Source organism: Symphodus melops (assembly GCF_947650265.1).
Source record: "Symphodus melops genome assembly, chromosome: 23".
In the NCBI taxonomy this organism is placed as follows: domain Eukaryota; kingdom Metazoa; phylum Chordata; class Actinopteri; order Labriformes; family Labridae; genus Symphodus; species Symphodus melops.
In genome coordinates, this window is record NC_136713.1 from 8148031 (window position 1) to 8173438 (window position 25408).

Here is a 25408-nt window from a genome sequence, read left to right on the forward strand (position 1 = left end):
ATATGATACAGAACAAAAAAAGTTTTTTTTTGTATTTTAGCTTTGAAGCAACAACAGGTAGGAAGAAGGTTTGGCGCCAACCAAAGGACTGGAGTGCTACTGCACTGTCCATATTTCAACAACGTGCATTTGTTTACAAGCAGGAGGTGGCGTAAGCTGCACAAAGACGGTTGTGATAACTCAAGCTCTGCAACCCGACTCGAACCCTACGTAAACTGAAGTCCGGGCTTTGTCTTCAAAACATAATTCAAGCTTGTGTCGAATCAGATCGAGCCTATCCGCCCATCAACCTCTGAAACTACTATTTGAGAATGGAAGAACTCCATATTGTTGCTTCTAAGCTCTGCATTGTAGAATGACACAAGCAGTTTCCTCACCTTTTCAAAACGTGTTGAGTAGAGGTAATTACGCTACCAGTGGTAGCAAAAATAAATAAAAATCTCACAACAAGGCCTCGAGTGTTGTCGCTGCGTCAAGATCGTGACTGACAGAGCATGAGTGCACAGCCCGATCAGTTACGCGAGTTCATCTCAATCCTGACAGCTGTCTTGTTAGTAAATGGCAGTTGTGTGATAGTTCTTCAGTCACGCTTTTCTACAACATGAGGAAAACATGTCAGGTGCTGAGTCACGCTCTAAGCAAGTTATCAGGCTTCCATTGTAAGTTGCAATTTCTACTACAGGTGAGAAAACTAAACCCCAAAAGCAGTTTTTTTCTGCCGAAAACAACAAAGTAGTGTTGTTGATCAACTCTTTACATTTTGTCTAAATGTTTTCAAATCTACATCATCAATATCAATATCTTTATTGCTTTTGCCGTTCTGCCGGACCAAAGTTACAATTTAGTGTTCTTGCTGTGTGGTAACAGGCTACTAGTAGTTGTCTTTACATGTCAGTGTGTAATGCTTTGTTTTAATAGTTCAGGGATGAGTCGATAAGACGTATGCTTTCAAATTCAAACCTGCAATGAGCCGACTGTGTTTCAGTCACATTCCCAATGAATGTGTCTTCGGATGTAAGCGTGCAGGCTGTACATTTTTTCTTTTTTTTTTTCTTTTTTAAGCTCTTGAAATTGTGTCTGTGTAGGTTCTTAGTGATCCAGGTCATGGTAAATTCAAGCTTGATCCACTGGTTGAACATGGTGGTTGGAACAAAATTCGCTGGTACGTGTCAGGAATCCGACCAGTGATTTTGGAGTAAAAACATTTCTTACTCCCTGCAGTGGGACAACATTTATTAGTGAATGTGGCCCAGAATGTGAGCAGCTTTAAAGATAATACGGTATTTGAAGTGTTTTAATCAGATTACTTTAACCCTATAGTCAACTGCCCCTTTTTGTTAAGGCCACTTAAAGTAAACTCCCTGCAGAGAAACAGCAGGAGTCGACTTCCTTGTCGTAACAAAGTTGATCACAAGGGGGCTCCCTGGAGGGAAGACATCAAAGGAGGGCCATTTTTGCCAATGTGGAACCATCCTGACTCTGCAGTTGCAGACCAGATAAAGTGTGGGGGTGTGCAGGGCTCTACATAAGAACCTTTGAGTCAAGGGCATTCCACTTACGCGGCTTTTGAGTCATCCTGGCATACAGTGAAACATTAATAAAGAAACAAGAAGGCCTTTGTCGCATTACCTAAGTGTTTCATTAAACTCAAAAGGTAAATTCAGGTAAAAGTCTACTTTTCCCACTCTTAATGAATGGATGGATATGAGAAGTTTTTAATCGGGCGACCTTCAATTCACTTAGGAGCCAAACAACTGTTGATTTATATATCCCTCCACCTAGTTAATTACAGTTAATTGCATTCACCTTGACTCTCAGGTGTACATCAGTCAATGGTAAAATGAGGGAAGTTAAATCAAACTGAGCTCTGGATGACAGAGATATATGCAAGAAATGACTGCATTGGAAGTGTGGAATGGAAAATACTGCAGTGCTTAGAAAACTCTAGGGTCAACAATATCCAGAGGGTGTCCTGAAATAAAGTGCATGATGAGAGGTTTGGCAACAGCTGCCGTCTTAAATTAACAAAAATAGTCAGAAAAGGAGAAATCCAGGGGATATTATCCCATAAACATGAATGACTTTTATCTAATGCATATTTTTCCCACTTCTTTCACCTCAGGAGCCGTTTCATCAGTCACAACAGACTCTGGTAATCTTTCTTCCAAAGTGTCTGTCAGTGTTTTTGTCTTTGTGTGACTAGCCTATCATTTAAAGTCTTTTTCAATTTTCAGAATCGGGTACAAACTGAGGCAGTCCACCCTGCCTTTTGACCAATGACAAGCTTGGATCGACTCCAGCCCACCATGATCCCGAATGGGAAAATCAGTAGATAATGGATGGATGGTTGGATGGTTGATTGAAAGGTAAAAGTGATGCGCTTCACCTGAAAAGATTGGTCTATTGGTTGAACTACAATTCAAAATAAAAGCCATATGGTATCATTTTGAATGAAGAAAGCACTCGCAATTTACTGGGCTTTTCATTTCAAAAAGGTTTGTTAAAAAGAAGCGGTGGAGGTCGGATGATTCTGCACATCATGGCCTCACAGTGGAAGCTAAGAGATCGATCGGTGAGTAGTTTCTCATCAGCGGAAACCCTGCTGTGGCACAGCAGGCCAGAGGATGCTCATCTCATCTATAGATCTCGATGTAATGAAGACTCTGAGGGGGAAGATTACACAACCGAACACCAGAAGAAAAAAAAACACCCAATACTAATTACACTCAACAAGTTCAAAGATGGAAGGATTTGTAAATTAGAGGATTTGGGGTGGTAGTTGTACAGTCCTGTGTGGAGAAAAAGACAAAAAAAGTAAAAATGAAGACATCATTCAAAATAAAATATTACATAATTTGATATTGTATTCTGGGGGGAAAAAGTTCAGTAATGTCTTAGTGTGAATTCATGGTTGGGGTAAGATTCCCTAAATGTAAGTGGTGCCACAAATGCAGCTGCTGGTCGCGTTGCCTCGTTTGTTTTCTGTGTCTTAATTGAGACACACAGCCTTTCTGTTTGGAGTAATTCAAACTGCTCCGAACATAAAACACAGCTGACAGTCGCTGCGATAATTGCGCCACTGATCTGATTGTATGGTTGCATATTAGTGTTGAGTGCTGATAGTCTTACTTATAAAGCTAATTGGCTTCAACAGGCTCCCTGTGGGTCTCCTTCCCATTAAACACTTGTATGTTTGTGTGAGCATGTAGGTGTCGGTATGCATGCATTGTATCTGCCTGTGTTTGCCTCTGCATGATTGCAGTCATAGTTTATCTCCATTTCCCCTTTTATGACTTGTGATATGACTTTCTAGTAAGCGGTAATGGAATTTAGATGTATATCAAACATTAAAGGAAAGAGATCACGTTGTTAGTGTCTTCCGGGTGTAGCTGATAACTACAGTTCCCTGACCTGGAGGCAGTTCCACTGGCAGGGTGAATCCAGATTAGGCGGGGGGGGGGGTAAACAGTGCTGCACAAGCCTTGAGCTACACCAGTGGAGCTGCTAAGTGCAAGACTGTGGCTGTACTGGGCGCCTCCCAGAGGGCGATGTGTGTTTGTCCTTCCCTCCTCTCTGCAACTGCACGTCAAAGCTGTCAGAGCAAATTCATGATTTCCCAGTTATGTGTTCTGGTTGAATAAAGATTGCGTTTGTTTAATAAGGATTATGCAGTAATGACCTGAATAGAAGACTCCTTGCAGATTATGTTGCATATGGTACATATTTATGTTCAGCTTGTGACAGAGCGTGCACAGTACTTGCATTGCTGTCCATTTCGTCCGTAAAGTCCCGATGGGTCGTTCTGACCTGGGATTATTGTTTTCGTTATGGTCTACTCACAAACTCAATGCATTCATGTCCATGTGGATATTTAAGGGCTGGGTCAACTCTATCTTGGCACCTGCGGGTTAAATGCTTTACTTCAAGTGCACATCAGCAGCTTGAACTCCAAATCCATCCAACCAGGCCTTCCAGCTCCTGCTGAGAGGATCAAACCACTGATCTTTTGAACATGATTCTGACAGCTTGCCCTATAGTCCAGCTGGTGTGCCCCTGTCATTAGATGTTCGACGTTTGTATGAGGATAGAAATTGGCCTAGAAATGTATCTGGTATGCAAACACTAATTAATATGCATCACTAAACATCAGTCAAGAATCTACACCCACAACTGAGCCAGAGCTGTGATTAAAGACTCAAAGCATTATCATGCCAAAATTATTATTTTTTTTCAAAATTAATTTGTATCTTTGCCTTAAGCCAAAATGTCATAATATGCACATTTATTTGTTTTCCTTTGTTCTCAAACATGATTGATTGATGGCACCCAAGAAGGGCCCTTAGCAGTAGTTCAAAATGAAAGGAGCTTTGCATAAAACACAAGCATCTGCAGTCGTGTGCATGAGTAGCTTCAAGTGCAGAATTTTTTTTCGGCAATAAGGTCAGGAAAAGTCAGTGCCGGTTATCCATGAGTGTAGGGGTCGAGTAATGTGACTGCTGCCTTGTTTAGTGCTCAGCTAGCTTGCCTGAATGAGCGTGTGAATGGGCAGGTGTGACCTGCGATGTAGAAGCCATTAGTCGGAAGACTAGAAAAGGGTAGAAGGAGCACTGAGGGAATGCTTTCTTTTTTTTTTTTTTTCTTTTTTTAAAAAGACCAACCTTGTGTTTAAAGCAATCGGTGGCAAATTTAGTTAATACAACTTGTTAAGTGCTCTTTTGATTGAATGAGTTCTGTATCAAAGATCAAAGTTAACAAGTGAACAGTGGAGTCAGGCAGCATGACTTGTGGGCTGTTGGCGTTTCACAACTTTAACCATAGACGGAGAGCGTAACAACCGTACTTGAGCTCGAAGGAGTGCAAACTCAATCAAACAAAAACATGAAAGAGTGACAGCTGCGCACAAACTGCACGTTGTAGACTTTGCTGAACACAGAAAAGATCACACAAAGGTTTAAACCACCTCTCTCTCTCTCTCTCTCTCGGAAACTCCCCAAAAAAACTTATTTACAGTGATAGCTTACTACAGTAAACAGGAAAGACGGATATGAACAGAGTTGTCATGCTTTGAGAACAGACATAAATGGCATAAATAAAATTTCTAATACCATTATAAACATATTTAAGAGCATTTTCTTCCAATTCTGAAAACTGCTGTGTATTTAGTGCCTGGAGCTAAGACGTGTCTTTCGATTGAATAAGAAGCTGAATCATTGTGCTCAGTATCTACTTGTCATGTAGCCTCCGTTACAGTGGGTTTTCATTGGATTACATCATATTAAACATCAGAAGGTAAGCGTATCCCTAAAGCTCCCCAGCACAGAATTTCTACCCGACTGAGGATTTCTTTTTTTAAAATCTCGTTTTAATCACCTTCTGCTCGTAATATTCAAATACTTAACATTGTTCTGTGACCGCAAAGGATACAGGACATTTTTTTCAAAGTCTTGGTTGCATGCCTCAGCCTGTGATAATTAATCCAAACAACAGGAAAAGATGTTACGATTGGCATCAAGCAGTCGTTTTTGTTTGAATGTTCTGCACAATCACAGGCAGGTCAACCCCACGCTTGCCTTTAACAGCTGTGTTGCGCAGGAAATATCTCCAACCTTCCCTTGTTTTGCTTTGTTATTGCTTTTGCTTTGTCCAATAGTATCTTTGACCAAAAGCTCAATTTTCAAAACAAGAGTTCCCTTTTATTCTAATTTTATCACACGGATGATAATGAAAGTATATTTTATTCACACTTGCAGGAAAAGTGAGAAGAAGAAGATGCCAAAACTGAGTACTACTACTCACACAGGCTTGCTGTGCCTTGTGTTCGTTTGTTGTAGGCGATGAGTTGTGTGTGTGTGGGAGGATTTCTCTTTCTCCGTGTCTTTGTAATTTGAACAAAAAGAACTTGCTTCTGCACTGGTGGTAGTGTTGTTTCCACGAAGTGTGTGTGTGTGTGTGTGTGTGTGTGAGGGAGAGACAAAGAGAGAAAGAACAAGTGCCACTGCCTGCAGGTGTGTGCCAGGACACCGCTAACTCCCAGCAGTCATCATGTTTTACGACACGACTTCACACTTTTGAAGAAGTGGGAGGGGAAGATGCTGTATGTTTGCATATTTCATGGCGTATGATGTTCTTGATCATTTTCAATGCTAAACCCAGTTAAATGCTAGGTCATGTCAACTGCATAGTTGTGCCTCCGTTGTAGGCAGAGGAGCTGCTTGTCAACAGGCAAGGCAGGCATCTGCTTGGGGCCCCCCCAACGGCTGACAAACTTCAAACCATAGCAGTGCAAATTTTGCACTGACAGTAGGGAACCACCCTAATGGGGCCCCATCTGACAGCACTTCCTCTCAATGCCCTGCCATGTGTTCCATGCAACTAAATGGATATTTGTAGGACATCTGGAATATGTCCCTCAAAATGATATTGACCTTTTTTTAACAGAATTCTCGTCACTGAGCGCCCGATTTAAACTATTTAATGCACGTTGTAATTAACCACCAAATTCCATGTAGTCTTCACACTGCCCTACTGAATGCCCACTAAATTGGCAGTTAGGGTCTCAACAACAGGGATGTACTGCGTTGTAGACTTTAGAAGAGGTTATTGTTGACCTCCTGAATCATGAAATGCCCCAGGTTTGATTTTGACCATATCTCATCTTTAGACCCTCGCGTCAAATGGATGCGGATGTTAGTGCAAGTTTGCTTGCTTCATGCAGCACGAATAGGGGGGGGGGGCAAAAAATGACAAACAAGTGTTGAAAGTATGACAACGGATGACACACACAAGACATAATGAAAGCCTTTGAACACAACGTCTTATTCCATATTTCTTCAAAGGTCAAGAGACAGCACTAGTTGATACCGAAGAAAAATTGAACGAGCTTACATTTCAAGGCGAGTGCTGTATTTTTATTTTTCTCGAATATTGAACCCAAGAGTTGTTGTACGCTTGTGCAAGTGAAGTGGTAGTGGTTCTTCAGAGAAAAGGACAATTTATGTGTATTCAGGTTTGATGAAGTCATTCTTTTTTGAAGGAGGACCAATCAGAATGCGAATTGCAGCAGCATGGAGCTGCCATTATTTCCTCCAAGAGCAATTTTTCATGGCTAATTCTAGGGCCCCATAAACTGCTGTTTATGAGTCATGTTGGCTCCGGAGGGTAAAACATCAACTCCTGCTGAACCATGTGAACTGTTTTCTCCTTGAACTTCGAAAACTTCTTACATGCACTTCTTCAAAGATATTCAAACTCCTGGGTTTAGGTATGAAAGTGTAGGAGGTGTAGAACCCATCTTTAGCATCGTTCAACACCCATTAAGCAAGCTGAGCTCAACAGACATCTCAGACATGTTTGGGTGAGTTAACTGAATTACTCAGAACTTGGGTCTAAATCTCCTGTCTTAAGTGGATGTGTGGGTGTGGAAAGTAAAAAAGAAAACACTTGGTCGCAATTTGACTCATCGTTGGTGAATATCGAGTGCTCTTACAAAAAAAAAGCTTTTTATTTCTTTATTTTGCTGTCTGAATTCGTGACTACCTCTGCAGTGTACCTTGAACATTAAAACACACTGTTGGTTTTTGTTCCTTTCATATGCTCAGGATTTATCTAGAATATCAAAAAGGCACCATCCATACACCTTTGTCTATTTAAAAACGTACTTACTGTTCCTCCCTTCAATTTGCTGACACAGCATTAATTCTAGTGCCCAGACCGATATATGATTTTTGGGGTCGATACTCATATTGGGGAGAAAAAAAAATTGGTACTTGCATCACCACTTGACACTTGTGATAATACTAGTTGTAATCCATATAGCGCACTTTGCTGGTGAAAGAGAACTGCTAGTGTAATACAATGAAACACTGTTTGATTGGTAAATACATTTGTAAATACATTTGTAATATATATAATTGTAATATCAACAATCTATCCATGATAAAATGAGACCAATCCGAGTCACTGGATATGTTATTATGGGTAGATGTTATCGGCTGGTCGATTAATCGGTCAGACTCTTATTAATTCCTCACAGGACTAGCTGTGTAGGGGGGGAAAGAGCAGCTGCACAGGGTCTTGTTGACGAGTGTGCTATGATCACTTAAGGCCAGATGGCTATGTTTTCATTTGCATCCTTAATTTAAACCCAGAGAAAGCTTTCTAGAGCATAATCACCTCTGCCACGGTAGCATTACTCTGCCTGTCTAAGAGTCTCAGATGGCACAGAGCGTAACAGAGGCCTCCTTTTAAGACACAGTTTTCACAAATGTGCCTTTGAAGTTATATATGTTGTCCATCAGGCACTTTTATGGACAACAATGTCTTTGATGAGAAAATTGGTTTCCAGGACCGTTTTGCCGTTATGTTTCCTGATGTTATACGCCCCTATATGTCACTTCCATATGTTGCTGTGTGGGCAAACTGCTGCTCTTGTGATGTGTTTATTGTCTCTTTTTTTTATGTCCTCTGGAACATTTCTGTAGGATTTACTCAGCCTTTGAGTTGCAGAGCATAAACAACCTAAAGCGCTGTACAGTTCATGCAAGTCTTTGAAGCAAATAAACAACCCGAGATGCCAAAGAACACACAAACACTGCATTGCGAATGGGATCAACAACTACTAGGTTTATCCATGTGTAAGTGGCATAAGGCTTTAAGTGCAGTATATGCAAACATCGTACTTTTATTGACCTAACAAACTGAAATTCATGACACCATCTGCCCACCTTTTCTTTTTTTTTATGAACAGCAATTTAGAATGAAATGACCAAATAAAAAGGATAAAATGTAGCTTTAAAGCGTGTCTAATTAATTGAAAAAACTGACTTACAGGGTTAGAGTGTTGGCCTTATCACCGCTCTATCCAATAATACATGTCGTAGAGGTAGAGCCATTGCTTATGCCTATTTAATTTAAAAATGGATTTCATTAATGCCGTCATTTGACTCGAACTGTGAGTCCAACAGGGAGTCTGACATTTAGATTTTTTGGGGTATTTTTAGCCATTTCCATGGGTCAATTTTGGATTAACTTCTCCTCGGGGGTTCTTCCATTTAAACTCAAATTTGGTGTGCTGCTAATACAGACCTTTTATGGGAGGAAAAGTCTGAACACTCAAAGGGTGTCTCTGTGGCACAGCTTTAAGTAGTTTGATGTCTCGACAAGTGGATGTTACTCCAACACACCGGGACAATTCCTACAACGTCCTTTAAAATTAGTTTGGATCACTCAAAGACAATCCCCATGCTTCCTTGCACGTGAATGCATTTTTGTGCCATGAAATAGGAGATAGTTTGAAAAAGGCTTAAAAACCTTGAACAGTCATTACTTTGGTAGACATGAGCCAACTGGGACAGTTATATCCTTCATTGGATTTTGTGGTTTAGTGTGGCTCAGTGGCAACCCCGTAAAGCATTGTCAAAATCCACCCCTGCAGCACAGTCCACCTAAAAATGTCAGATTCAAAAGACATATGGTTCATGAAGAAAAAAAAGCCTTTGGGATCCATATTGTAATCACAACAGGAAGTGCATCTTTTTAAACGGCCCTTTGAAAAACTGTGACTGCCATTTCGAGAGCTCATGATTAGATAAACTCCTGGGTGATTCGTCTGATTAAAGTCAAATTGGCTGTACAGCTAGAAGACTCCTTATTGATGAAAAGAAAAGTGTAAAGCCTCCTGTATAAAAGTGCAGTGGTGTAGCTGTGATGGCTGTCAAAGATTGTTTACTCTCTTGACAAAGGACTTAAGTAGAGCCCAGCCAATAAGTTAACAAATAAATCTTATCTTTCACTTGGACACTTCTGAAATGTTAGCGTGTTGGCGAAATAAATGTCAGACAGAAAAAAAAAGTATTCACACATGAAGAGAGACCATCATGATCAGACAATAGGAGAGAGATAGACATAGAGTAGATAATCCAACTGGTCAGCAAACATTCAGTACACAGACTTCACAATGGGGCAATTTGAAATTAGCAAGATCAGGTATTAACCTGGGAAAGTGCACATTGGGATTGACCATTTGGCGTGAAACGTTTTGGCCCAATTCAGAGGTTGTATCACAAAAGGCTGACTCTATGGGATAGGGATGATGTAAAGGGGGACGGACAAAAAGTGAGTGTTCAAAAGATCTCCCGGGCTTTAGGATGAGAGTGTGTGAAAGGCTGACTCTGGCTATTTTCACTTGATGAGACACTTGACTGTTGGTGGTAGCAGTTTGGTCGAAAAGATGTAGGCTTGTATTAGCTCTGTATTTTAATTGTGTTGAACACTTGGAGGTAAACTCACAAAGGGATGGTGTCCATTGATGTTAGTTTATTAGTTGTTTTTTTTCCGGGCTACATACCCTCTTTGGCCAGATCATCTCGACTTGGAATTTCAATGTCATCAGGAGTGGGAGGTTGTTGTTGGAGAGAAAATCACTCCCATGATTCCCCACCAGCCTCGACGTCATCCTTTTTTGCTGTTTTGACTGAGAACCACCTGGCAGAACTTTAGGTTTAACTCAACATTCACTAAAATTCTAAGAAGTTAGTGATGTGGCATTCACTATTCCTTTTTAAGAGAAAAAAACTATCACATGGCTGTTACATAAGGACTCTGCAACCTCTGCGCCTTTTCTTCTTTCTTTCTGAAGGTTGGTCTTTATAATTTATAAGCAAGGACTGCTGGAGCACTAATAAGACATATATAGAAGAGCTCCTAAACTACAGACTTAATAGGTGGCTCTTACTGTTGGCAGGTTAATTCTGTCAAATGCAGCACATCACCAAGCAAAGAACCTAACAACTAGTTGACGTGAATTGGATATATCAACGCACATCTGCGTACCACCATTAAATGTACCAAACACCACAGGTTGACGTAAAATACAAGCTAACACAGCTGCTAATTAGTGAGAAGGATGAGTGTGCTGCATGATAATGAGGAAGAGCAGTGCTGAAGGCAACATGGGTTGGAAAAGAACATTTCTGACAATAGTTGGCTGTCAGAGTAATGCAACACAATGCAACTTCTCTTTTAAACCCGGATTCAAAGTAGGTGATACTGACCAGACGTTTCTCTCCCCCAAGGCATGAAAAACAGCATCTTGTTGGTGGTATAGCTCATTGAGATGCAGACCCAGGGGTCCCCATCAGGGGGCTTTACCCTATGCACAAACGAAACCTCCCTCCATAGCAAACTCTATCTTCTTACTAAAACTCTAGATCTATCTAACCACATTACTATGTCCTGCTCCTAAAAAAGGTTGGTGAACCCTGCTCTTGGCGATCAGATGGCTTATATTGATGAGCAAACGTAGCACATGGTTGGGGTAGCAGTCGTGTGGAGAAGGACTGGTGAAACAAATGTAGTAATTAGGGGGTTCAATGACCACTTCCTGCGGTCACATGTCCATGAGTCATTGGGGCACAAATTAGCATAAATGGCTTGATGGATGACTTCAATGCTTTCCTGACAGGAGTCTATTCTGCACGTACAATAAGCAACCTGTTTTGCAATACACAACACCTCTTATTTCAAATCTGCACACGGGTAACTTTGCTTTATTACAATGAAAACACGAGCTCTTGAGTCAAATGAGTTCACAGCTGCAGGAATTTCTTGCCAGATGGCCTGTACAGTTAATAATCCCTTCTCTTTTATTTTTTGTCAAAAACCTTTTGAGTGTCAGCTGCTTTCGAGTAGCCGATAGCATCAAAATACAGCACCGGCTCTTCACTCCTGACCTTATTTTTGCAAGACAGAATGACAGTTTTACCTGAGCACAGCTGTGCACCGCCATCAGGTATAAGCCATTTGGGCTTATCCAGGTTTCCAAGGATTTTTTTTTCGTTCGGTGCGCATTGCCCACATGAAAGGGAATTTTGTCAGAAGGGCTCCATGAATTATGCAATGGCAGAGTGGATTTGCAGGTCTTGCTGAAATTAATATGATACTGAATAAAGAATCGAGATAGAACCGGCGGCTTTATCCAGCAGAGAGGGAGGGCCGGGCGGGGGATCTGAAATTAGAATTTGGAGTGTAAGTTTTAGGGCAGTAATGCAGATGGATGCAAATGTTTAAAAATTGATCTCTCTTATCCTAATTATTCTATATTCTCTTTTGTGCTGAAAAATTGAGCGACGAAACATAGACCCAGGACTCTGATTTCAAGTCTCGACCCCTCCGGTTTACTCACGTTGCACCTACATCGTCCTTCTTCCGTTGACCTCCTGACCCTTACGTTGATCCCTCATACCTCACGATTTTTCTTATAACACCTGCCGCATACATGCTGATTATGCTCTCAACACTCGTACAACATTGTAAGATGACAATTTCCGTAACCCTAACAGGGGAGGAATGTTTCAGCTTATCGAACACAGCTGGGCAGAAAGTTTAAAGGAGTTATCTGAAAAAAGAAAATGCTCTTTGGATTATGGTGTGTAAATATATTTCCCCCCCTGTCCCCCTTCCACTTTATTGGATAATCCAAGAGGCCATCTGTATAGCCAAATCTCTGTCATAATGCATGCCCTTCTTTTGGGTACTGGTGACCCTATGCAATGTTTTGTAACGAGACTGACAGCAAGAGAGGCACTCAAACAGACAGATGGAGTGATGGGTGAGTGTTGCGCAGTGTCAGTGTGCGCCGCATCTCTGCTGGAGGACCTGTCAGAGATTATCTGCATACTGTAGGTGTTAATATGTGCTATAGTCTTAAAGCAGGGTGGCAAAGTGCTGTTTGAATACTAATCCTGGTTATCTTAATTATCTGCTCCGTCAAGATGATTTGTGTCGAGAAATGACACCACGCCAACCTGAGGTGATTTGATAATAAGTGTGGACTGGGATCCCACTGAGCAAATGCTTTGACAATTTATCTAATTGACAGTCCATGACTCATTCTGCCTGGCACTTCACTTCAATTTATAAGTCTGACTCCCTTGCAGTGCTGGGAAATGGCTAAGAGGGGTTCAATATTTTTTTCCCCTCTTGTTTAATCTTATTTGTTCCTTAAACTGTTGTGCTTTCAGCAATGCAGAGGCTCCTACTGCTTGTTGTCCTTGAGCTAACACTGTATTCCTGATATTCTTCTTCTTGTGCAAGAATTTATTCCCTTTCCATTCGTCAAATCCCACAAATCTGTATCTTTTTTTTTAAACATTTAGTTTATTTTTGAAAGTACTTGTCTTAAAAAGACACTGTACACCACTGCGGAAGCAGCCAGAGTAATTGGATTAAGGACACATTGGACATGTTGTTTCAGGAGCTGGGGATCGAACCCCTTCCAGTTGAGGAACGAATGACTCAACCAATTGAGCCACAGCAGAGACAACCAGAGCTAGTTAAAGAAAGTGAAACCCTGGACAACTCAGCAATGCTGCTCCTGAGTCAAAAACAGCCATCAAAATACTATTTCTTAAAATGAAAACAGTACAAATGTAATGTTTTAGTTCCAGACATTTGGTCTCCACTCGTTCTGCAGAGTCCCTTTGCACCTTTAAAAAAAAGCTAAAGACCCAGCTAAATTAATTGTAGCATTCTAGACTAGGATCTCTGTTTGTACTGAAGGGTTAAATCATCCTTCTAAAGTGGTGGCTTCCTAATATCAATAAAGAATAAGTGTAAATGTTACATTTGTGGTGGTAATAAACAACTGGAGTGTTAAACTTTATAAAAGAAAAGCTAATGGCAGAGCTGACGGTCCAATCAGGACTGTGAGGTTATGTACTCCTGATACCTAACAAGTAAGTAAACAGTCTGGTTGTTATGTCTGGATATCTTTACATTTTTATTCCTCATGGGAACCGATGACAAGACATGTCTGAAGTGGCCTTATTGGATTAAACGTCTTGTGTCTGCCTCTCAAATCATTTTTCCCCGTCTCAAAACAAAAAAATAAATCAGAAAAATTAAATTAGCATTCCCAATGAGTGTCTGGACAACAAATGGAGCTGTGTCCCTATACCTTCTGCTCTAATACAGTGACAGTAGAGAGAGACCAACTTGTTTCACGAGGATGGCTTGTTGGATCGGTGCCCAGGAAATGGTCATTGGCCCAAAGCTTTGGCAAAGGCCTCATGTGGGCAGCTCAAAAATATGAGTAAATGGATCACCCTCCAAAAAAAAAAAAAAAGGGCTGTAGAAGCCTGCAGAGAATACCAGATTGCATCATAGAGAATACAACATGAAAGACAAAGCACTGGTCAAAGAAATATCCAGCCAATGAATTTGGGTCCTTTATCCAATTACCTTTACTGGCTTTTGGTTATCTTCCAATCATTTTTTAATACATTTTTTAGTAGTATGGATTTAAGCAGGAGTTGTGTTCATGTCATGAGACTTTGGGAATACAACTTCCTCAACTAAAAAATAAACAAAAACAAATCCTTCCAAGAATGCGAGAAACCCAAGAAAACCATCCATCTTCTGTTGTTGCTGTCTTATCTTTGCTGTCCCACTTCATCCATCTTCTTGGAACTCTGCAACTTGGCAGTGTTCTGAAATCTCTGTGCCGGAAAATACAAGAAAACGAAGGCCGAGGTGAGTCCTCGCACCTCATTCTACTATTCATCTCACCTCCGGGTGAATAGAAAGCCTCCTACCACGAGAGGTAAAGTCTACTCTGCCTACTCAAGGTCTGGCAGCTCATTATGTTCTGCTCTTCACCATGTGTGGGAAATGGTAGAGAAAATGCAATACTTCAAGTTGTGTAGTATAATAACATTTGTACAGAAAAAGGTTCAGTGTGCAAGCCGATAAAACATACATTGGTACGACTGTGCCATGACAATGTGTGCATGGAAGTATTCCCCATTTACACAGTTCCGCTCAACTCTTTCATCTACCTGCTACACCTCCAAGACTCTATTTTCTGACTGCATAGTTTCTTTGAGTTGGGATGAAGTGCTTTTGAATCATTCTATCCAGGAAGGTTCTCAATTGAGCAATCCTTCTTGTCCAATTTTTCACCCCGGATAAAAGCACACACAGTATGTCGTAAAGGTCTTGAATTCTTGCATAATTGACTTTCATGTGTGAACTTTTAAGCATCACTTGCAAAATCTTTGTGTCCAGGTTTAAACCTTATCCAATTCATATAATTTAGTGTTAAAAGTGCATATAAATGTGAAACGAACACTGTCACTTTAAGAGACTTTAAGATGGAGGGCTCATATGCACAAGGTTAGGTAGAAGACAGCTGGATCTCTTGCAAAAGAAAGGCAGGATATACACAAGTGCACCTGATGTTGGACTATGTTAAACAGATAGTGGGAGTTTACCATTTTGCAACACATATTGAACATGAATTAATTATAAATACGGAATATTGTTTGCTCATAAGTCTTACGTTTGAAGTATTTTAAGGTTAGCTTTGTCTACCCATTTTAACACTGCATTTCTCTTTGCTCTGAAATAACGCATTACAGAGACTCCTTTGATGAGCCAAATTGAGTTAATGCGTTCAATGCACTTGGATCAAATTCCGCATCATTACAGAGATACTTTATTCCGATCGTTTTCCGTTGACATGGCGAGATAAAAAGCGAAAGCCTTTTAATATAAGTGCGATCAAAGCGAGGCATAATGATGGCCCTTAAGACATCAGCCATGCTAGTCCACCGCCATCTTGTCGTAGACTCGTGAGTTTGCCTGTTCATTAAGTGCTGGTTTTGTCACTTGATGTTATTAATGGAGATCAAAGCTCCAACACAGTGAAACAGCTCCATATTTTGGCTTTTCTGCCATGCCAAAAATAGATTCGCAGAAACGCAGAATTGAAGTCGTGCTCTTGGTACAAATAAGGTGAAAAGTATACTACAAAAGGAGGCTCAGCAGGCAGGTAAACGACAAGGCAAAATGTCCTTGAGCATGACCTGAAAGACTGAAGTACATTTCACATGAGGCAGAGAAAACAGCAGAAATGTTGTGCTCACGACCAACCCAGACAAGTAGCATTTCTCAGTGGTCTGCCTCTTCCTCTGCTGCTCTGAGATTTACAACATTTGGCAAAAAATGTTCTCTGTTTCATTGTGCATACTCCCTTTTCTTTTCTCTGCCTTATAGTCAGAGATGTTTCTTACCGCAGAGTATCTATAGATGTGAATTTATTATCCACCTGAATCTTTGAAAATATCGATAATGCTCTATTAAAAGCCCATATCAGCCTGTTTGATGTGGTTCCATTGGGGGCCCACTGTTTTCTTATTCAACTGATTTCATGTAAGACATCTACTTTCCTGTCATAACAGAGTCAGTTTGCTCTTGCACTCAAAAGTGCAATTGCACACTCCAGACTAGCAAAAGCAGGACATTTAGCATGATTGACCAACATCCAATCAGTGTAAGATTGGGTGTTGTGCTTAAACTACTGACCTGCATATACCCAAATCAGTCCAAGCTGCCAAAAGGAATGGAAAGGCCTCATGACGGACTGCAGGGCACTTCAATAATGCACAAAAATGGAACGCTGCCTCATGAAAGCGTGTAACAGGAAAGTCGAGATGGACATGGGAGTCGAGAGTAAAAACAAAAAGAATACTGGTTTTGATGTGAGGCCAGCAGGGCTGCATGTGGCGTTGAAGAGGAAGGGAGATTTAACCAGCGCTTAAGCATTTCCTCCCAACACAGTTCATCTTTTTTGAGATTTCTCCAAAGCAGCCCCGCATTATCCATCTGCACAGCAAGCAGCAACACATCACAACAATCAGTGAGGGATTGTCGTCCTTGTGAAGCAAAGCAAGGGACTTCTTCAACAGATACACGTATGAACCGGGATATGAGAGGGGGGGGGGGGGGGCACAATTGAAAATTCAATCATTTCCATCCTTCAGCTGTGTGTGTTATTGCGATTGTGGATCTGTGTGGGCTCCGTTCATCCAGAGAATTATTCCGCTCAGCTGGAGTCGCGCACGTACAGCTCCGAATACAGGCCCAGTAAATAGATCAAAACCTGGCCAGGACTTGGCACAGGCTCCCCAGAGCAGCCAGATACATGCACAAAACTCTGAATGTTTCATTTTTATTTATTTATTGATGTACTCTTTCATCATGCACTTCAATTTCAACAGGCAAAGCAACAACTCCCTCCATTTGTCTTGAACATGCACTTCTCTTCTCTTCTCTTCTGCATATTAGGAATCACAGCACAGAAAGGTGGGAAACGCCATTCCACATGCGCTCTCTCAGAATCTCTAAATAAGTCAAACGCAGACCATACCATCATCCTTTGGTGAATTATTGACCTTCCCTGCAGCAACAAGAGTCTGCGCCGTTTTCTTTCTGGAGACACAAACACAAGTAAATGCACAGTCCAATTCAATCCGGGGTAGGTGGGCAGAATATCACACTCCTTTGCACTTTGGTACATTTCGAAACATTATCCCAGCACAGCAATATGATAATACATTGTATAATGCACGCACACTTACAACCCACACAGACAAATTACCTGGAGGTGCAGGGAGATTAGTTGGGCTGCGCCACTGTGCCGTAGAGTGCATCTAGCAAGCAGAGCTGTTGGTATGAGGTGAGCTAAGGTGGACTGGGCCCGCGCAGCGCCCGCCGTCAGCTGGGGTAGAGCCAGAGGCGGCGGGCGTGATGGGCACCGGAACAAATGCGAAGGGAAAAGAGGCTCACGGTCCCGCAGTCCCAGCCCAAGCTGACTCCACATCAACTTGACACATGGAGCACTGCATGCCGAGACAGAAATGAGACACACAAAGGCTTTATGGGGCCGAGTGCGTGGAGGGGGGGGGAGAAGTGAGAGATTGAGGGAGAGAATGTGGAGGGTAGGTGGTCTAAAAGTGTGCGAGTTTGCAGTCGGTGTGTATTTGAGTGTCCACATGTGGTCCACAGGATGGTTGGCAAGGATGGGACGAGGCAGCTAAGTTTAGCTGCGAAGCACTAATGACAGATGCTAGCAGACAAAATAAACACCGCTCGTATTCTAACTTGGGTGATCAGGTGTCCTGGATTTTCATGACTCATCCTGCTACCCGCAATTTGAGACAACGTCATACATTGGATTAGCTCTAGTTTTAAAAGTGCAGGATAATCACCTTTCTAAAAGGCTTTCATCCAATAGTGTGGAAGGCAAGAGAAGGCTATCACACATGACCTGTTGGCTGATGTCAATCCATCAGCCAACACAAGGTCAAGGGCTCGCCATTCTCGTTGCCCACGTCACGCCCCCTTCCCATGTGTAACAGCCCAAAATATTCCCCCTCCCCACACGAACTTCGAGATAAAGGATGGAGAGAAAGATTGAAGTCATTAGCATTCCACACACTCAGATCTCAATCTTTGTTCAATAGAATTCTGAGAGCTCAAGACCTTCACTGTGTGTCAAAGACATGATCCACTGCCCCTCTCCGCTCTCATTATTTATCTGGAGGCGATTTCTTCAACAACAAAAAAAAACAAAACATGTCTGACCAAAGTCAATTCTATCTCAAACCAAACATTTTGCCCCGTGACTCGTGCGTAATGATCTGTTGCTGCAGTGATTTATTTTGTTCCGCAAATGGCCTCCGACTGACCCGCGCAAAAGCACTCAATTCTCGGTCTAAAAATCCTCTCCTTTACCTTCCTGCCACTGATTAGGAAACAAACCGCTAATGTAGCTAAACGTACATTTATCTGACGTTAGACATATTAAAGATAATGTAGCCAAAAGGAAAGCCACAATGCTCCAGTTTGGTTTTCATTGCTTTTTTCCCAGGCTTAATTACAACTTGTAATGCATTATGTTAATGTCATGTGGCCTGTGTGCTATTCCCTGATTAACAATCCTCCCACACTGCCTTTTGAACTTGGTGGAGATTTGAAAAAAAGCCCCTCTTAAAACAGTTCTTCACATTGGAGAAATGTTGTGGGATATTTACCCTGTGGCTTGATCAAACAGCTCGTAGTGAGTTATCAAAGTGAAAAGCCCACTTCACTCAGGCGCCTTTTTTTCCCCCAGGGGGAGGGATTCTTTTGCGGAGGGGCCTCTTCAAACGGAAACGCTTTCCACAGACATAGAAATAGCACGCAATGCAGGAGGGAGTGGATCATCTCAAAGGGAAATTAGTGAGGAGGAAATGTAAAGGCTCGTCAGTCGTACTGCGCTTAAAAGGTTTGAATTTGCTGAACATATAAAAGGGACGGACACGGTTCAGTTCTTGAGATGATCAACGATCGACGCCTCGCATCAACATGAAGAGCGCCTCTCGTTCTACTTTCACTTTTTATTGTGGAGGAAGTGGTAAAGAATTTAGCCCACCTCTTGATTGATTTGATTGGCTGCCTATCCCATGTGTGACCTTGACGAGTGGCACGAAAAATTGAATTTGAATCTCAAATTTGACTCTGTCCCAGTTTGTCTTTGCGCCGTATATCTTTTTATATCTTATCTGTATCTTTTTGCTATTGAAAACGTCATAAAAATCAAATGGCAGCTCAGACATTAATTGCAATGTGAGCTCAATTATCAGAGCCCTGGCATTAGAGATTTTCTCGAGAAGCCTCCTGCTATTCCAATTTGAATAAGGTATTGTCTAATTCTCTAAGCCACAGCATAAATTCTTTCATTCCACTTTAACTTTTCGATGTAGCTCCATTCCCCGCTGCTCTGTCATACATGTCAAACATGTTCTTGGTCCCAGTGAGTCCATGACGCAGCTTTACACAACGGTTATGCTTTAAAGAATGACAGGAAATGTCAGAAAATAATAGCCCATGTTACACATGCCATTTGCATCATAAAGCAAATGTAGTTTTTTTTGTTTGTTTTGTTTTCCGCCCCGCCAACATCCAGAGGGACCTCTTGACATATTTCAGGATGAAAGAAAACAAATTGGACAACCCAAAAGATATGTTCATATTTGGCTATGGCTTTGCTAACTTTAGCATTCAGTGACTAACATGATAGTTTTAGCATTCATGTCAGATAGCAAATATTAACATATAGCAGATTTTACATAATAAAACATTGAAGCGTAAACAACAAACGTATTGAAAGCTTTCTTCAAATAACTAGTCAAATAACGAGTATACATATTGATAGATTACATAGTTTCTTCAAGGACGTGTTTGGATGCTACAATTTAGCTGCTGTAGAGAATACTGGAGGTTGCTGCTTGACTAAAACACATTAAGATATACAAAGGAAGTTCTTGCACAGAACTTGTTTTATCACATTCTTAGAGCGGCTGGGAAATGCAAAACAAAATTGTAAATAATGTAAATAGTTTTTTAAAATGTAAATGTGTCATTTTCTAATTCAGAGTGAAGCCAAACATATCATGGACAAAAAAACAAACAAACTTTATTTCAATAATAGCTTTCGGATTATATCCTTTTCTTCTAAAATGATTCATGACCTAAATCAAAGTGAGGCCCCAGAGAACTCTAACATTTCCATTATCGTATAATGTACCCTCATTTGATTTGATTTTTTTTTCTACCCATGTAAGTGCATGCATTGGGAAGAGAAAAAGTAGAACTAAAGACAGCACTGATGGGAGTGAATAACTATCTCTATCTCAGCTAATTGGGCCACATAGAGAATGGTGTGTGTGTGTTTAAAGACTTCCCTTGGATTCCCCTCAGTGTCTGGTGACACGGGCAGTCACACATCGTAATGAGTGTCACAAAAGGTTAATGAGAGGCCTCCTTCAGCGACCTGCTCCTGGGAAGACTCGCACCGCTGATAGAGATGGAAAATGAAAAACTAAGTCTTAGGTACACATTTAGATCTCGATTACAGTCAAAAGTCAAACACACCCTACCCTCGACCCCCCCCCCCCCCTCCCACACACACACACACTCGCACACAATTCTTGAAGGCCTCTAAGGGTAGACAGAAATTACTGGTTGGATTGTATTTAACAATTGGCTCCGTCTGGTTCTGCACACTCGGCAGTCTTGAAGGAAAAAACGGAATACTTTAATTTTTAACAGAATTTCAATTACACTGAGACCTGCCTTGGAATAGACTTTCAGGTTGAAAAAATATACTCATCTTCTCAGCCTGGACTTCAGGTTACCTCAGCTATAAGTTCAATTTGAGCAAAATAAAAGACTATATAAGGCATATAGTATATATGCACTGTAGATTCTAAATTAAATCAGAACTGCAATTTAGATGTTGTCAAATTCATCTTTTTTTGCCTCATCAGTTGCCGTAGTGGCCCTGTCAAGGCCTGTGCCCCGTTCCCTTGGGCTTCTTTTTTGTCTTGCTTTGTTTGTCTCGAGGTGTGGCCATCCTTTTTCTTCGTACCTGCTTAACCACACGTCCCCCAGTTCTATAGTCCTTTGCGGTACCATGTAAATTAAGGCCAGCTTGTATTTGTAGTGCAAAAAAAGACCGATTGTTTCCCTGTGTGCAGTCATCCTTTCACTTTGTCTCAAAATAATCATCTACTACTATCACTCATTAAAATACTGTAAGTACAGTGCATCTGGTTTTTGAAATTGTGTCAAGGGTCAAAGCTGGAATAAGCAGAATTTGCAAAGTTCCTGTCTGTAGACACCTTTGCACAATAATCTGTGTGGAAATCGTCAGTCCCCCCCCCCCCCCCCCCCATGACACACAGCTGTCTGTAGCATCTTCTTCTGCTAATGTTGCCTGTGGATTAAGTCATCAAGTTCCCATCCAAAAACAATTTTCAGTTCTCCTGCCTCCAGGGAAATGTTCCAAAAGATAGCAGGCTAATGTATTATTCCATTCCGCCAGCATTTTTGCAAATACAATGACATACAGTACATAGGACATGGGGAAAAGAGTGTTGGTGAATGGGGAAAATCTCCAAACGGCCTCTTCGAGTACACATTTTCTGAAAAGTGGAGCAGACGGAAGACATAGAGGATGGACTTTTTTTCCCATATATATATATATATATATATATATATATATATATATATACACACATTATTTTTTGTTAAACAGACTAGGGACACATATGTGACCTGTAATGGAAGGAGAGGCAACCTCATCTTGATAGACAGCTATGTCGAAGATGATGAAATTGTTGCAAACAGTCTTCCCAGCTCCTTGTGGAGATATTTTTAACACTTTCCATTTTCATCCAAGACAGGGAAGGCTTACTGACATAGTAACCTAATGAGTGAAAAAAGATGACATGTATACCTATACTGTATGTCTATATATATATACTATATATATGCCTGGGAGACGAATGCATTACATGAATGTTGCGTTTCTAGGTGGCTCAACTGCAGTACAAGAAATGTGCAATATGCTGTTTATTTTTCTTCCATTGGCATGAGCTTTTATATAAACATGGAGTGTCCCTACCCTATATAAATAGATTACATTTAAAGTGCTCCATACATCTGAAAGTAAAACACTTCCAGGCAAAAACTATGTTTTCTTTTCACCTCTCTCAGAGATGCAAACGTCGGGGTCCCTTCCTACCCTCGTATATATTGAGGTATGTGTTCAGACTTGTGTTTACAATCTGTATAGGGTCTCCAATCTCCGAGGGATATCAAAGCAAACAGAAATTACGTTGCGGGAAAGTTCCCACCGAAAAACACATTTTGGTGGGCGTGAGGGGAGCTCGACAGTTAAGTCTATCTCAGAGGAGCAGGTGTGTTCGGAGGCAACTGTTGTGATTGTCATCTATTATAGAGAAACCGGGAGGGAAAAAAAGCTCAAAGTTTGCAGGCACTTTTTTTTTTAAGACTAGAGGAAAGTGTCGGAAGGAGGCACACAGTGGGGGTAAAACACAACACACTGCGATGCACGATTTGCATTCATTTTTTACACCACAATCTGTTGAGCTATGTCTACAGGGTCCTATCTTTAAATAATTGATGTATTAGAAAATGGAGTGTTTCTACCACTGTAAATGCCCATGAATAAATCACGATTATGAGCGCACACCCGTGTGTGTGTGTGGGGGGGGGGGGGGGGGGGTGCTCACTTACATCCCTGCATCAGTGCTTGGACTGTTTGCGCAGTACAGCTCTCTATTAAAAGGCCCTCTTACAAGCTTTTCATGCTGTCATCACTCTACCGCGGTTCGGTGCCGCGATCAATCCATTATGCTTAAGTCTAGTGCGGTTACTTTCCAAATGCAATCTTTTAAAAAAACTAAGAAAAAAAAGATTAGTGCAGGACACCAAAGAATGGAGCAACATGGAAATCAATACAATTGGATTAACTCCAGCGGAGCCCTAAAGTGTCATTACATCATTTTTACATCTATGGGACATAAATGGACCAATTACTGCGATACACTCAAGCTAATTTGAATGATTTCTTTTCCCACAGTAATTAAACGCTGGTCTTTATTTGAAGACTTGTTAGAAAATTGCCCCCAAGCAGTTGCCTGCCTTGCCTGTTGACAAGCAGCGTCTCTAACCTCGCTGAGCTCCGTCTTCTCGAGAGCCTGGCTTCTGCTGCCGGGACCAGACCTTCAAGTTAATAATCCTAATGCATTAGCCTTTTATAGCGCTTTTCTACGTACTGGGACGTATGGTTGGTCCTGCATGGGGAGCGGGAGTGTGTCGGTGGAGGAGCTCAGACAGATGGGGAGGGGAGGTAGGTTATGGAAGGCTTTATAGGTAAGGAGTTGGAGTTGGGGGGGATGGGGAGCCAGGGGAGGTTATGAAGCATGCGGGGTGATTTGATTTGAAATTTCCCAGATTTCAACTTGACCTTTTGTGTCTTTCTCAATTCAGATTAATCAGGTGCTACCTGCCAATTATAACTCCCAAATCATCTAATCCAATTACACCATCTATATTCATTCAGGCGTCCGTATGTGTGCTGCCCACCGATAAGAGGTCAAAAGTGGAACGCTATTTAGGTTGACATGTCACCGGCCACTGCGATGATTTATCACTCCAACGTCGAGACGCTTTTATCGAAGGAAAGCGACTTGAGACAGGGCGCGCTTTCGGGATCGTGATCTATGAGTGTGACCGTCTAGCATGTTTGTCTCTCAAAAATTCAAAGACAGAGATTCTCTTTTATTCGCTGTAACTCAATCCTCTTTGAGATCTATATTTGGAACATAGAATCCGGCGCCGCTCAGCGACCCCCGAATGCGAGAAGCAGTAGTGGATCTCAAAGGTGACATTCTCAGAGAATCACGTTTTATTAAAAGAAAAAAAATCCTCCTTTTTTTTCCCCCCTTGACTTCCTCTTTAAAAAAAATTCAGAACAAGTGCCAACATGTTTGAACATTTTGTAATTAAAGGCGGGGTTGGTCATTTTTCGAAAACTAGTTTTATTTTGAAAGTAGCATTCCCTCAGTGCTCCTTCTGCACCCAACCCCATCAGGACCTAAAGACAATTTCAACTAAAATTTTAAAATGTGTCTCTGGGAAAAATGACTAACCCTTTAATTTGGACACCAGCAGCAGGGTTTAAAGTCCATGTAAACACGTTTTCAAGATTTTGCAATGTAATATTCCTGTAGAGAAGCTCTACATATTATTGCTTATTGATAGCCTCTCTTTTTTACCCTGTGGGCCTCTAAGCCAGTCACATTCACAAACTGTGAATACTTCCTATTAGTGAATGCATCCCCAGCTATTCTCTTCGTAACCCAATTAATCCGTTGACATACTAGAACCGGCAAAGAAAAGCCTTTGTAGTATGTGTAGTACAACTCATAGCGTTGTCGATCAAGCTCAAAATAGACTGACAATAGCTAATTAGGTTTTTGTGTTTCGTTGTTGCTTTGTCTCTCTCAAGACGTGATGTATTTCTTTATTTATTTTTCGCATTTCAGATGCACATTAGTGGCAGAAACTTGGCAGGAAATTAATATGTTAATGTTTTCAGGAGATAAAGGGCACAATAAGGAGGTATAAACTTGTTTTGTTTTTTTTTTCCCCCCGATTGAATTTACATCTACACAGATGAGAAGAAACGTCTGTGTGTTCTGGAGTTGTTACCCTGCTGCAATTGGATTGCTCTCACACTGGCCACAATGGGTCATCACAGGGTGACACGCCAACAAAGACGCCTGCAAGTGCGGCTGTCTCACAGATCAGAGCAGCACAAGGCAACACGGTGCAATCACCACTTTAAAAGGAGAGCGTGGAGCAAAGGCACTGAGACGGCGAACAACAACAACAACAACAACAAAGGCGTGATGAAAAGCGTTTGGATTTCACAGCATGATATTAGATTTTTTAGCGCGATGTCATCCATCATGTTTAAGAGTCTCGTGTGCACGCGACACACGCGAGGTTAAGCACAAATGCTTCCTGCTGATTGACACCTCACCTGTAAACACGCCGCCTCTGCAGCTCCGCGCTGGCCTCAAGGTGAACGCTCGTCCCATTGATTTACTCACACACATTTCATCACGGCCCTTGTGAGCGCACACACCTGCGTGTGTCCTGATCAAACACGCGCAAAGTCAATAATTTGACAGGTGTCAAACCCAACTTTCTC

The 25408-nt window shown here is 41.4% G+C and overlaps 1 protein-coding gene and 1 long non-coding RNA gene across 2 annotated transcripts in view; both read left to right on the top strand.

Annotated features, from left to right (window-relative positions):
- The window catches only part of LOC306818849, a 5342-nt gene extending 3002 nt beyond the window's left edge, over positions 1-2340 (top strand). The window contains exons 2-3 of the long non-coding RNA XR_013778366.1: positions 2123-2152; positions 2235-2340. This is a non-coding gene — a long non-coding RNA (uncharacterized lncRNA). The remainder of the gene's footprint in view (positions 1-2122; positions 2153-2234) is intronic.
- Positions 1-25408, top strand: part of ndfip2 (Nedd4 family interacting protein 2) — a 187568-nt gene that overhangs the window by 108688 nt on the left and 53472 nt on the right. The window lies entirely within an intron of this gene.